The sequence below is a fragment of the Anabrus simplex genome, chromosome 1, assembly GCF_040414725.1.
Source record: "Anabrus simplex isolate iqAnaSimp1 chromosome 1, ASM4041472v1, whole genome shotgun sequence".
Taxonomy (NCBI): Eukaryota; Metazoa; Arthropoda; class Insecta; order Orthoptera; family Tettigoniidae; genus Anabrus; species Anabrus simplex.
In genome coordinates this window covers 1,224,192,767-1,224,205,363 of record NC_090265.1, presented here as the reverse complement: position 1 = coordinate 1,224,205,363, position 12,597 = coordinate 1,224,192,767, and the positions used below count along the sequence as shown (strand labels likewise).

At 41.8% G+C, this 12,597-nt stretch overlaps 1 protein-coding gene across 1 annotated transcript in view; it reads right to left on the bottom strand.

The window, feature by feature from the left end:
- Positions 1-12,597, bottom strand: part of sit (stuck in traffic) — a 408,441-nt gene that overhangs the window by 338,756 nt on the left and 57,088 nt on the right. The window lies entirely within an intron of this gene.

The window sequence follows — 12,597 nt, the reverse complement described above, 5'->3', positions numbered from 1 at the left end:
AAATGACTGAAGGAAAAATGAAATACAGTAATATCCTAATCGTGCGTAGTAGCACAGCACAAAATGTCCCCGGCAGGTATTTGAAACGTCGACCTCTTGAAGAATATAATCTATTTCCCCAACCCAGTGAGTTGGCCATGTGGTTAAAGGCGCGCAGCAGCGAGCTTGCATTCGGGACATAGTGAATTCGAACCCCACTGTCGGCCAGGCAAATGCTAGGACTGTACCTTAATTAAGGTCACGGCACTTCCTTCCCACTCCTATCCCTTCCCTATCTCATCGTCACCATAAGACCTACCGGTGTCGATGCGACGTAAAGCAAATTGCGAAGAAAAATGTGTTCTTTCAAATGAACACTCTGTCGGATAGAGCTGATGGTTTCAATAGTACTGGTCCCTAAGGTGAATTAAAAATGTTGTTGTAGTTCTCTGCTTAATGGTAGGATTTTCAGGCCTCACAGTGGTAGCAAAATTTGGTTCTGTTATGAATGTTAGTCGCTTTAATAACAGCAGTTGACTGGGCTGCATCAAAAGCCTTGGCGACCTAAACTCAGACCTAGATAACTGACATCTGGATTACAATAATATCCTGGCCTACGCCAGTAGTTTCGGTATGGAAGAAAGCACAGTCAAAGCAAGAGGACTTGCTAAACACATCCGCCTCCAAACTCTTTCGTGGATCACAAAGAAGAGCGCTGGCCTTCCGAGTCCTGGCTGGCTAATGATTGATTGATTAGTTTGGTTAATTATTTATTTATCCTGGCATGATTAAGTCCAAATGGCGTTTATTTCAGTTAACAAGGTTAATACACTATTCACAGTAGGTTGATTACGACAATGTGTATGTACTGTACATACCTATTATATCTGGCAATTAAGATATGTTACCCGAAATACTGCTAAAAGCAATATATACAGAGCAGTCGAATGAAAACCGAACACCCGCCATAACACACTGTTGTTACGTATCGATACTACCATTGTTGTGGTAGGAGAACTGCGCAGTTGTTCGGTTATGTCTTTCTTGGTGCGCGGCTGGTCTAGTGTGTTCATCCAGCTGTAGAAATGGAGGCAAGCAAAGAAGATCAGAGAAGTGTGGTTCGTTTTCTGGAGGTTGAGGGTACTGGAGTTCGTGAAACACATCATCGCATGTTTGCTGTGTATGGCGAACACTGCATCTCCACGACGAGTGTGCGTGAAAGGCATAGGGGATTCTAAGAACGGCTCACATCACTGCAAGACAATACGCGCCGAGGACAAGCCCTTCGAGCCATTACTCCTGATGTGACAGAGCGGACTGATGGTCTTATCCGGAAAAGCTGGTGAACCATGGAAGAAGAATTTCGTGTTCAGGTCGGTATTAGCCATGACTTTGTGTATGCCATTATCACTTGCATTTCCCCAAAATTTGCGCGCAGTGCGTCCCGCTTTAACTAACGGAGGGACAAAAGATTGACAGAATGAAGTCATGTCTGAGTTACCTGCAGCGGTACAACGAGAGAGTATGTGTTTCTGTCCTGTATCGTCACAAGGGACAAAATGTGGTGCCACCATTTCGAACCCGAGAACAAACGCCAAAGTCAGGAATGGAAACGTCGGACTTCTCCTCCGCCAAAGAAATCCAAACCTGTTCACACAAGTTCCGATAAAGTCATGATGACCTCCTTGTTTGACTGCAGGGGCCCGCTGCTTGGCGACTTCCTCCAGCGTGGAACCAAAATCAATGCCCAGCGCTATGATGACACGTTTGCAGAAACTGCGACGCGCCATAAAGTCAAAACGCCCTGGATTGTTGTCGAACGAAGTCATCCTGTTGCACGATAATGCCTCCATACTTCCAATCTGGCGAAGGCTATGCTTCAGCGATTTGGTTGCGAAACACTTCAATATCCTACGTACAATCCGGATCTTTCACCTTGTAATTTTCACATTTTTGTCGACCTGAAGAAAGACATTCATAGACGTCGGTTTCATTCGGACGAGGAAGTGCAACAGTGGGCGCAGCTGTGGATCCGTCAGCGACCTACCTCTTTCTACAAAACTGGAATTGATCGTCTCGTCTCCCAGTGGGATATAATAATGTATTACGCTTTTTATATTTGTCTTTGAATAAAACCATTCCGTGGTCACGTTGTTGCGCGTGTTCGGTTTTCATAAACAGACAAGAAGTGAAATCTTTTTTATATACACAACATTTTAAAACGCTTATGCACAGAGTATTTTTTTACAAGTTGCTTTACGTCGCACCTACACAGGTAGGTCTTATGGCGGCGATGGGACAGGGAAGGGTTAGGATTGGGAAGAAGCGGTCGTGGCCTTAACTAAGATATAGCCCCATCAGCATTTGCCGGGTGTGAAAATGGGAAACCATGAGAAGCCATCTTCAGGGCTACCGACAGTGTGGTCCGAACTCACTATTTCCCGAATACAGGATTCTGTCAGCACTTAAGCGACTGCAGCTACCGAGTTCGGTGCACAGAGTAAAACCGTAATTAATATAAAAGAAGTAAATGAACAAGTTATTCATAATTACGTTATTTTTAACTAATTAACTAAAAGTATAAAAAAAGTCGGAACTACTTAATTCTTGATTATGTAAGAGTATAATAGTTATAAAACATATGAATATTATGTTTTAATTTCTAGTATTAAGTACAGTATAATACAGTAATTAATAAATAATGTAGAATAAGTTATTTAAAAGCGTGTAGCCTCCGGAGAGTTCTGGTACAGGTCTTTCGAGTTGACGTCATATAGGCGACCGGCGCGTCTGTGGGGATGGGGCCCTACCTAAGATGAATTCTAATGCCGACGACGACACAAACACCCTACTTCCGAGCCAGAGGAATTAACTAATGAACGTTAAAATCCCCGACCCGGCTGGGAATTGAAACCGCGACCCGCTGGACCAAGGGCCAGCATGCCAGCCATTTACTCCTGGAGGCAGACATACAGTAAGTAATTAATAATAAAATTATTCATAACTAAACGAAACAAGCAAACCTATTTGAATCATGACTATGTATGAATTTAACAAAAGTCACCCGGGCTGAGTGGCCCAGACAGTTTAGGCGCTGGCATTCTGACACCAACTTGGTAGATTCGATCCTGGCTAAGTCCGATGGTATTTGAAAGTGCTCATATACGTCAGCCTCGTGTCGATAGATTTACTGACGCGTAAAAAGAACTCCTGTGGGACAAAATTCCGGCACCTCGGCGTCTCCGAAACCGTCAAAAAGTAGCTAGTGAGATGTAAAAGCAAAAACAATATTATTATTATTATTATTATTATTATTATTATTATTATTATTATTATTAGTATTATTATTATTATTATTATTAACGAAAGTCGGCAAGTTACACTGGGAAGGCATGAAAGAGGAATAGTACTGAACCATATCATATATGCTTCATTTCATCACTTGAAACATTATGGCATAATTTTATTCAAGCGGCCAATATAGTTGCGGGGAAACAAAAAAGGAACCCTGGATGGCCGTGCCATAGGATGTGAGAACCCCGTAGCGCTCCGGTAGGAACAAATTCCTCTAGTTGGACCTGAGCCGCAAGCCGTGGATTTCGATCAAAAAGACACCATAGCCGCGTCCCCACGCGAACAGCGAACTTTTGGAAGGGGTGAGATTTGAACGAGGGGATGTACCATACATTTGTCACAAGGTCGACAAACTTCTCTTTTCCAGGGCTGGAATCACCTGAATTTTAATCAATTAATCCTTCACTAAGCTGAATACTACAGATCTGACATCACACGTAGTTAAGATGATAATTATAGAGTAACAGGAGCTGATAAAACTATTTACTTGTGCCATGGAGATATATATGCGTATTAACGTGAGCATCCGTTAGCATCTGGCGAGCTCTCACAATAGAAGATGGTTTGTTTGCCCGTAGTTCCCCTTGAAGCCCGAGACTTTGTGAAACTATAAAGGCTGAGTAGACAAGGGAAGCGTTCTCCGTTTGCATTTTGGACCGCGACAATGAAGTATAGTGACCGCGTGGAGATAAGACTATAACTTTGTGAAGTTTATGTTAGACTTGAATTTGTTGGACTTGAATTTTGTGATTTAGCTCACAAGATCTAGTGACGGTCTGCATATATAAATAATATACGTCGCGTACATGAAGTGTGAAATTAACGTGTGCGATACGTTAATATATAACCGCTGTGAAGGACAGATAGCAACCGGGCCCAGTTCCCTTAATTTAGTGTCGCATAGATCAGACTTACATCTAAGCGGTGGCAATAATAAAATTATTAGCAAATACTAAGGTTGCGATCGTGCATTCGAGCATACTAAGCGGTGAAGTAGATGGTTAATTTAATTCAACAGTTCCAGATGTAGTCCCACATCAAGGAGACAGCAGCCATGAACTACCCAGGAGTAGACAAGATGACCTTCAGCCCTGTGGTGTGTGTCGTAGTCATGGACTGAGCGACAGCGAAGTATCGTGACCGCGAGCAGATAAGACAATAACTTTGTGAAGTTTATGTTAGACTTGAAATAAAATCGTTGTGATTTAGCTCACAAGAGCTAGTGATGGCCTGCATATATAAATAATATACGGCGCGTACATGAAGTGTGAAATTAACGTGTGCGATTCGTTACTGTATAACCGCTGACAAGGACAGATAACAACCGGGCCCAGTTCCCTTAATTTAGTGCCGCATAGATCAGACTTACATCTAAGCAGCGGCTATAGTAAAATTATTAGCCAATACTAAGGTTGCGATTGTGCATTCGAGTACACTAAGCGGAGAAGTAGATGGTTAATTTAATTCAACAGTTCCAAATACAGCGCCACATAAAGGAGACAACAACCATGAACTACCCAGCAGTCGAAAAGAGGACCTTCATCCCTGTGCTGTGTGTCGTAGTCATGAGCTGAGCCCACATGACATGGTGGCGTGTGATTCGTCGTTGATGGAGAGGTTGCCACCAAGTTAAGTCCTTTTGTTCTTTAAGCATGTGCAGTGATAGGTAGATTCACTAGGAAAGGCCATTTTAGATATGTAAATTAACTCTTAAATGTAAGCCAGAGTAGCATTTGTATTCCTCATTTTAGAGATTTTTTTTGCTAGTTGCTTTACGCCGCACCGACACAGATAGGTCTTATGGCGACGATGTGACGGGAAAGGTCTAGGAATGGGAAGAAAGCGGCTATGGCCTTAATTAAGGTACAGCCCCAGCATTTGCCTGATGTAAAAATGGGAAACCATGGAAAACCATTTTCAGGGCTGTCGACAGTTGGGTTCGAACCCACTATCTCCCGGATGAGAGCTCATAGCTGCGCGCTCCTAACCGCACGGCCAACTCGCCCGGTTTTAGTAAATTTAAATACGTTTAAGGTTGCTTGCATGCTAAGTCATCGAGCTAGTTATTGTAAATATTTAGATGGGAAATAAGGGAAAGGGGAGGTTAGATATAGGCGTGTGTTATTGTTATTTGTATTTTATTCCAGTTTATGTTGAGTTAAGATAGAGTTGTATGGGTAGATCCTTCATGAAAAATCTAGTGGACCGTACGCCACCAGTGGCCAAACAGGAGAGAGGATTAGGCTAGAGACAGTAAAGCTAGGATGTTTTGTTGCATGTTGCATGAATTTCAGCTGTGAGAAGACGCAAGGGGAGACTTTTCAACGTCGAAAGTAGAGTAGGGTCATTAAGTGTGATGGCAGGAAAATTCATGGATATGTACCGGTCATTGAACCGAGGTTTATTTATATGTGAGGCTAGAGAATTACCTCTGGATATTTACGGGGCTGAGGTGCTAAGAGATAGGCTATGAATGCCGTGATGTTATATTTGGAGGCGTGATGATAAAGAGATAATGAACCGGCCTGTTAAATGTGAGATTGTGTAAGGCTGTGAGTCGTATTTGCTGGCCAGACTTGTGTGCTTATCTGTAGTACTGAAAGTGTTGTCAAGGTGGATGCGCCATTTGTTCTTGCCCCAGGTAGTTGGCGACCCTCGACTCAGCTGTATGCTGGTCAGAGAAGGGTAGTGAGGTTTACAAATAGTCCCGTTATGTTTGTGAATTGCCTATGCCACAAAGACTTAGTTAGTTGTTATTTCTGTTGCCAATCAGCTGATTTCTCTGCCGTGTTACATGCTACTAGTATGCGGTATCTACATGAGATATGCGACGTCCAGTGCCCGGATATGTTGGGTACTTGACCCGACAGCACTATCCACTTTAGTGTATATATTTTGTGTGTTTCACTTTCCAAGTTTTGTTTATTTAATATTGTGTTTTTGTATGTTGTGTCCATTGTGTTATTTCTTTGTTGTGGTGTTATCATTTGTTCGATAATGGGGAGAGATAGCCCGATAGATGTTTTTTTGGGAAGAGAGGTTCTGACCTTATGCGTGATCACGGGCTCGGACCCATACGGCAGAGTCTGTGATAATTTTGGAAGGGTGATCCATGTGCATCCTGAACGAGTATTTTATATGTTTGTGTCAGAGTGATCGGAATGTGTATGTAATTTAGGCCATTACTAGTGGATCGGGTATTACTATCGCATATCATGAACGGTTCGGAAATCGAGCCGTCAGGCAAACATAACAATGCGCGCAACTAGAATATGTAAATTTAAATTATTCCATTCGTGTTCGTTGCCCGCATCGTTTGTAAACGGTTTGTTTAATAATTTAATTTATGTAAAAATTCGTGTGATTTTTCTTTGATTGACACAACCAGAGGTCAGTTGTTTTATTTTATTACTTTTTTGTTTAGTATGGTTTATTTTTATGTTTTTAATTTAATAAATCCATTTTACCCGATTACTCCAGTTCTTAATCACTAGATTTATACGTACTTATTACATGTCCATATACTTTGATGCATTTTATAAGTTAGATATTTTCTTTTATTTGCTTTTTTTGCTAGGGGCTTTACGTCGCACCGACACAGATAGGTCTTATGGCGACGATGGGATAGGAAAGGCCTAGGAGTTGGAAGGAAGCGGCCGTGGCCTTAATTAATGTACAGCCCCAGCATTTGCCTGGTGTGAAAATGGGAAACCACGGAAAACCATTTTCAGGGCTGCCGATAGTGGGATTCGAACCTACTATCTCCCGGATGCAAGCTCACAGCCGCGCGCCTCTACACGCACGGCCAACTCGCCCGGTTTATTTGCTTTTTGGCCCTATTCGGACGCACTACGCGCTTCTACACCTGCGCTAGGCCGAAATTAGAATGGATACGGTACAGTACGATAAGTTATTGGTAATTTAGTTACAAACTGAGTTACCTGTTTTGAAAGCGTTTCCATTTGGTATAGCCCAGGTATTCTCAGAAATTTGTTCCATTCACAAGATATGAAAATTATGAAGGAGTTGGTGAACGTCGTAGTTTTTTTGGATCGGCAGTGTAAAGAAGGGTGGTTTTACGTGCTCCGGTATTTCTTTCTTAGTGTGAGGAGGGGGAAATTCTCAATACGTGGGTTCTGAAGAATTTAGTATTTTATGAAAGGTGCTTAGGGTATGGCAAGTACGCTGCACGCTTCGATGTTGCCAAGATAAGTGAGTAAATGTTGGTGATACATGGACGTGTTCCTCATATTGCATATATATCATACACACGCGTTCTGTGTTTGTAATCAATTTTGTATTATCACACCTGCATCTCTGGAAACAAAATCACACTAATCAAAATGAGTGAATAAAAAGTACTTCGGCCATTGTTCGGTTTAGTTTCTCCGGATAAAAGTATTTTAGCCTGTTTAGAGAGTGAAGAGAGGAAATAATAATAATAATAATAATAATAATAATAATAATAATAATAATAATAATAATAATAATAATAATAATTATATGATGTTGATTTGACGCCATTTAGGCTGTTGCGAGTGAGTTTATTCTATCAAATGGAAGATAAACTGAACGCCTATTGAAGAACTTACTTATCCGGCGTTACAGTCATTGAAGGACCTGGGCCTTGTCGATCACTTGTCTCCTCCAGTCGTCTCTCGAATTGGCCAGCCTTCTCCGTTTCCGTATTCCTTGGCTTCTCAAATCCGCCTCTACAACGTCCAGCCATCGTAATTTTGGTCGTCCCACTGAAAGACTTCCCTCGAGCTTGGTGACTAGCACATTTCTTGGCACTCGCTTTTCCTCCATTCGCTGCACATGCCCCAACCACCGTAATCTTCTAATCTTTATATCTGCAGTCATTGACAGATTCTTATAGAGTTCATACAACTCTTTGTTGGTCCTAATTCTCCAGCCATCCTTTTCGTATACTGCACCATACATTTTCCTCAGCACTTTTTCGTTCCCATGCATCCAAAGGATTTCTAATTTGTTGTGTAATTGTCCATGTTTCCGATCCATACATAACTACAAGTTTTATAATAGTTCTATACACTGTCAACTTCAGCTGCCTTGAGATGTTTGACGATCGCAAAATGTTATCGAAACTATAATAGCATCTGTTTCCTGCCACTATCCTTGCCTTTATCTCTACTGGTACTACATTACCTTCCGTAACTATCCCACCCAAATACTTGAACCGATTTACTCTTTCAAACCCTTCAAACTGCTCTGTGCCTCTCCACCTTGTTTTATTTCTGGTGTTGATCATATATTTTCTTTTCTCCTTACTTATGACCAAGCCCCGTGTAGCCGCTTCACTTTCCAAAACTGTGTAGTGAACCCGACAGGGGCATGATCCAAGGACCTTTGGTGGATATTGGTCTTCGTAATTACGCACGCAATGCTATTTAAGGAAAATAATGCTGAAATTGATAAATATTGATAACATTAATACAGGTGATACCGAAACTAATTAATATTCATAACATTGAGATAGATAAATTGAGGCTTTGGAAGTTATTTTACGAGATTTCTTTGTTTGCGACCTACTGCGCCATATTATCCTTTGTGTAGCGGGGGCCCGCAGAGGAAGCCAAGCCTAACTTAGACCCGGGAGGGGTTATGAATGGGGATTCCCCGTGACATCACTCGAGAGAAGACATCCCTCCTCAAGACTCACGGAATGAGGGGAAACCAACTTTTTCGAAACGAAATATAGGAGCCATCTTGGATTCGGACTAGCCAACCTAATTATCTACGATCTAGAAAATGAATGAAACTCAAATTACGGAGTCGTCTCCCGATTTAAAAGGGATAAATGACACTGGGACATTTATTTAGAGTGTTTAATGTCCCTTTTCTTGATAACTTTCAGAAGAAGAAAGAATACTGTGTTGTTTCTGCGTGGAAAAGTACTGGGCCATCTGTTTATTCTTATGACACCTCCTCGAAGAAGGGAGTTCACCACGCAGGGTGGGGGGAAGCCGGACAGATTTTAATTAATTGAAGGAGATTCACCGAAGGATAATTGAGTGGTTATGTCTCAATCGCATCAACTAAATACTGGTCACCGATTAGCCGTACTATTACGCCTCGAGTATGCCGTGAATAGGCAATACGTAAATTAGTGGAAGGGGTATCGCTCCCTTGTAAAAACCACTGCAGCAAGGGACGAGCGTCACTCGGGACTTGCGGCTCATCGACGGCGAAGCTATCCTTGGTTAAGCCCTCGTTAGTTCTTTGTTCAAGTGAAGTTAATTCCCATTTCAAGTGAAATAATAGAATTCGCAGAAACAATGTATAGTTTTGGTCTCCGTGACATCAGTGTCAACTTTTTGTAAGACCGTGATGTGTAAAGTAATATTATTATCATTACTATAGCATAATAATCTTACGTAGCAGCAGACTGAATAGTGGCTGAGAGATAGACGGGATTCGGTACTGAACCGCGGACTACGTAATCGTCTCCGAGATCGTGCCCGGACGTTCACATTGAACGCTGTTAACCGGAGTGTGAATTAAACAGTGACGTTGTGTGTGTACAGGATTAACTGCGAGCAGCTCCACCAGCATCGAACCATGGACCTTCAACTTCAAGGTGGTATGGAAATGGAAGTAATCACCGCGGTGCTCATGGACCAGGAGTAAGCTCAGGATGGACCTCCTGAGCTGACGAAGGTGTCATCATGTGATAGAGATGAGTACTAATTTTTTTTTTGTTTTTGCTATTTGCTTTACGTCGCACCGACACAGACAGGTCTTATGGCGACGATGTGATGGGAAAGGCCTAGGATGTGGAAGGAAGCGGCCGTGGCCTTAATTAAGGTATAGCCCCGGCATTTGCCTGGAGTGAAAATGGGAAACCACGGAAAACCATCTTCAGGGCTGCCGACAGTGGGGCTCGAACCCACGATCTCCCGATTACTGGATACTGGCCGCACTTAAGCGACTGCAGCTATCGAGCTCGGTGTGTACTAATTTTTAATATCTGGCATGCCTAGAGGGAATGGGAAATGTTTATCGTAAACTGACGCTATAAAAGATTAAAGATGTAGTCCAGTTGCCATAGAGCGCTGAAATGGGCACGTAGTTGTTAATTCTTAGTTTAGGAAACCGACGACAGGTCTGAGTAATTGATTGTAAATAACTTAGGGAATATAATACTTTAGTTTTGCATGTGGTAGAGAGTTATTCAATTATTTCTTTCTTGGGAGATTCTGTTTGTTTATTTGCGTCAGAAGACCAGGAGTAATCAGTTTAGGGGAGTGCAGTGAGAGTAGTTATTGATTAGAGTAATTCTTATTTTGATAAGTGCATGGCAAGTAAACAAAACGGTAAGTACTATAGTGTGTAAGGCACGTAACTACGAGGCTCAGCGGCCGAATTGACAGCCAAGAACCCCCCTTTTGAAATACTTAGATAGGGAGCGGTAGGATTTTAATTGATTATGTGATTAAGCTTACCAGGATGTGATCATAGTGCGAGTGTCAAATATCAATCCGTGTGAATATTAATTAATTAATTAAGGTATTGTCGTGTGACGGTAAGGTAACCAAGTGTCGATCACCGATTAATTAGCAGTCTGTCATCAGATGTTAATTGCCGTGCGAGCGCGTAAATTGTGTTGTAATTGCTGAATAGAGTACGCACGATGACCATGTATGATTAATGTAGCGGGTAAGTCATGTAGAACGGCAGGAATAATAATAATAATAATAATAATAATAATAATAATAATAATAATAATAATCGGGCAAATATTAGCATTGTAATACTGGAGCCGCGTTGTGAAAGTGATATGATACTGTTGGGAAAATATGTGTTGAATTCGAGGTGATTTGCGCGAGTGTTTGAGACCTCAGTTTATTGTAGACGTACTTCCGAGTGGAGTGGTCTTGTGTCCTGATGAAAGGGAATGTTACGCCTGTTAATGGCCGGGTTGGCGACCGCGTGTGCAGGAGGGAGCAGTTCGTCTACCCTTGCCACCGGTCGTGTTTTTTGTGTGTGTCCCAATAGAAAGGAAGGGCTTTTAAAGTGAATAGAAAGAGGCCCGTTTGACGACTAAATACGTGATTTAATCAACACGCCAGAGTAGTGTATTTATTAACAAGCGGCCCGGCCGATAATGCTAATGTTTGCCAGTGAATAATTGTTAATTGTTCGAGTATAATATAGATAGGGATTACAGGACCCCGTCTTCACCGCAAGAGGTTGTCAGTTCGATGCTCATCGTAGACATTGGAGGTCTACGATGCCCGAAGGAAGATCAAAGTGCCTTACGTACCTTGTTGCATATCATGTATGATTTATGTGTTCTTTATGTCATGTGTGGTTGTAAATAAGGTCAGTGGTGGTTCTGTCCACCAGCCTGGCGATGTCTATAATAGCGAGGGTCGGTTCGAACCCAGGTGTTGTATCATATGTGTGTATTTTCTTTTACGTCATTTCATTGGGGAATCTAGGTCTTCAGAATAGTAGGGATTGCTCAGACGTGTTGTCGGGTGCATGTTAGTTTTATGTGTTAGTGATAATATAGCCTCAGTGTTATGATAAAATTACCATTCGCTACATGTCACGATACTCCGCTTCGCGATAAACGTACTCATTTCTATCAAGCATAACGGACAGATGTCCACATAATAATTCACAACAAACATCTATAAATTTTAATGTAATTCATTAGTGTATTTTAATGCGTCATCTTCCATCATCATTAAGGTTGAATAAACCGGTTTGTGAGTTAAATTTTATCCGAATGTGTTCTCATTTTAGTTAAGTGTGCCCGCTTCTCCTCCCCTGTACGCCTTTAAGTTACTTTAGTTCAGCGCCTATTCATTTTAATTTTTCTTGACCCATGTGCGACCCTGTAGATTCTATGCCGGTGCCATTTAGGGAGGGGGCGGGTGCAGTAGTTCTCGAGAAGGTACTTTCTATTCCTCCCAAGATGGCTATATCGTCTGCAAAAGCCATACTCTGGGACGTTCTGTTGAATATAGTACCATATAATTTGTTGGAAGTTTGCGCATGATCCCTACGAATACGAGATTAAAAAGTGTAGGTGATACAGAATCTCCTTGTTTTAGTCCTTGATTGATTGAAAAATTATAGGTATATCTGCCATTTGCTTTTATTTTGCAGTTGGTGTTGCTTAGCGCCATTTTCACGAGTCTCACCAACTTTGGTGGTGTTCTCAACTCCTGTAACACCTTAACAAACCCCCTTCTATTAACACTCTCATAGGTTGTCCTGAAGTCCACATAA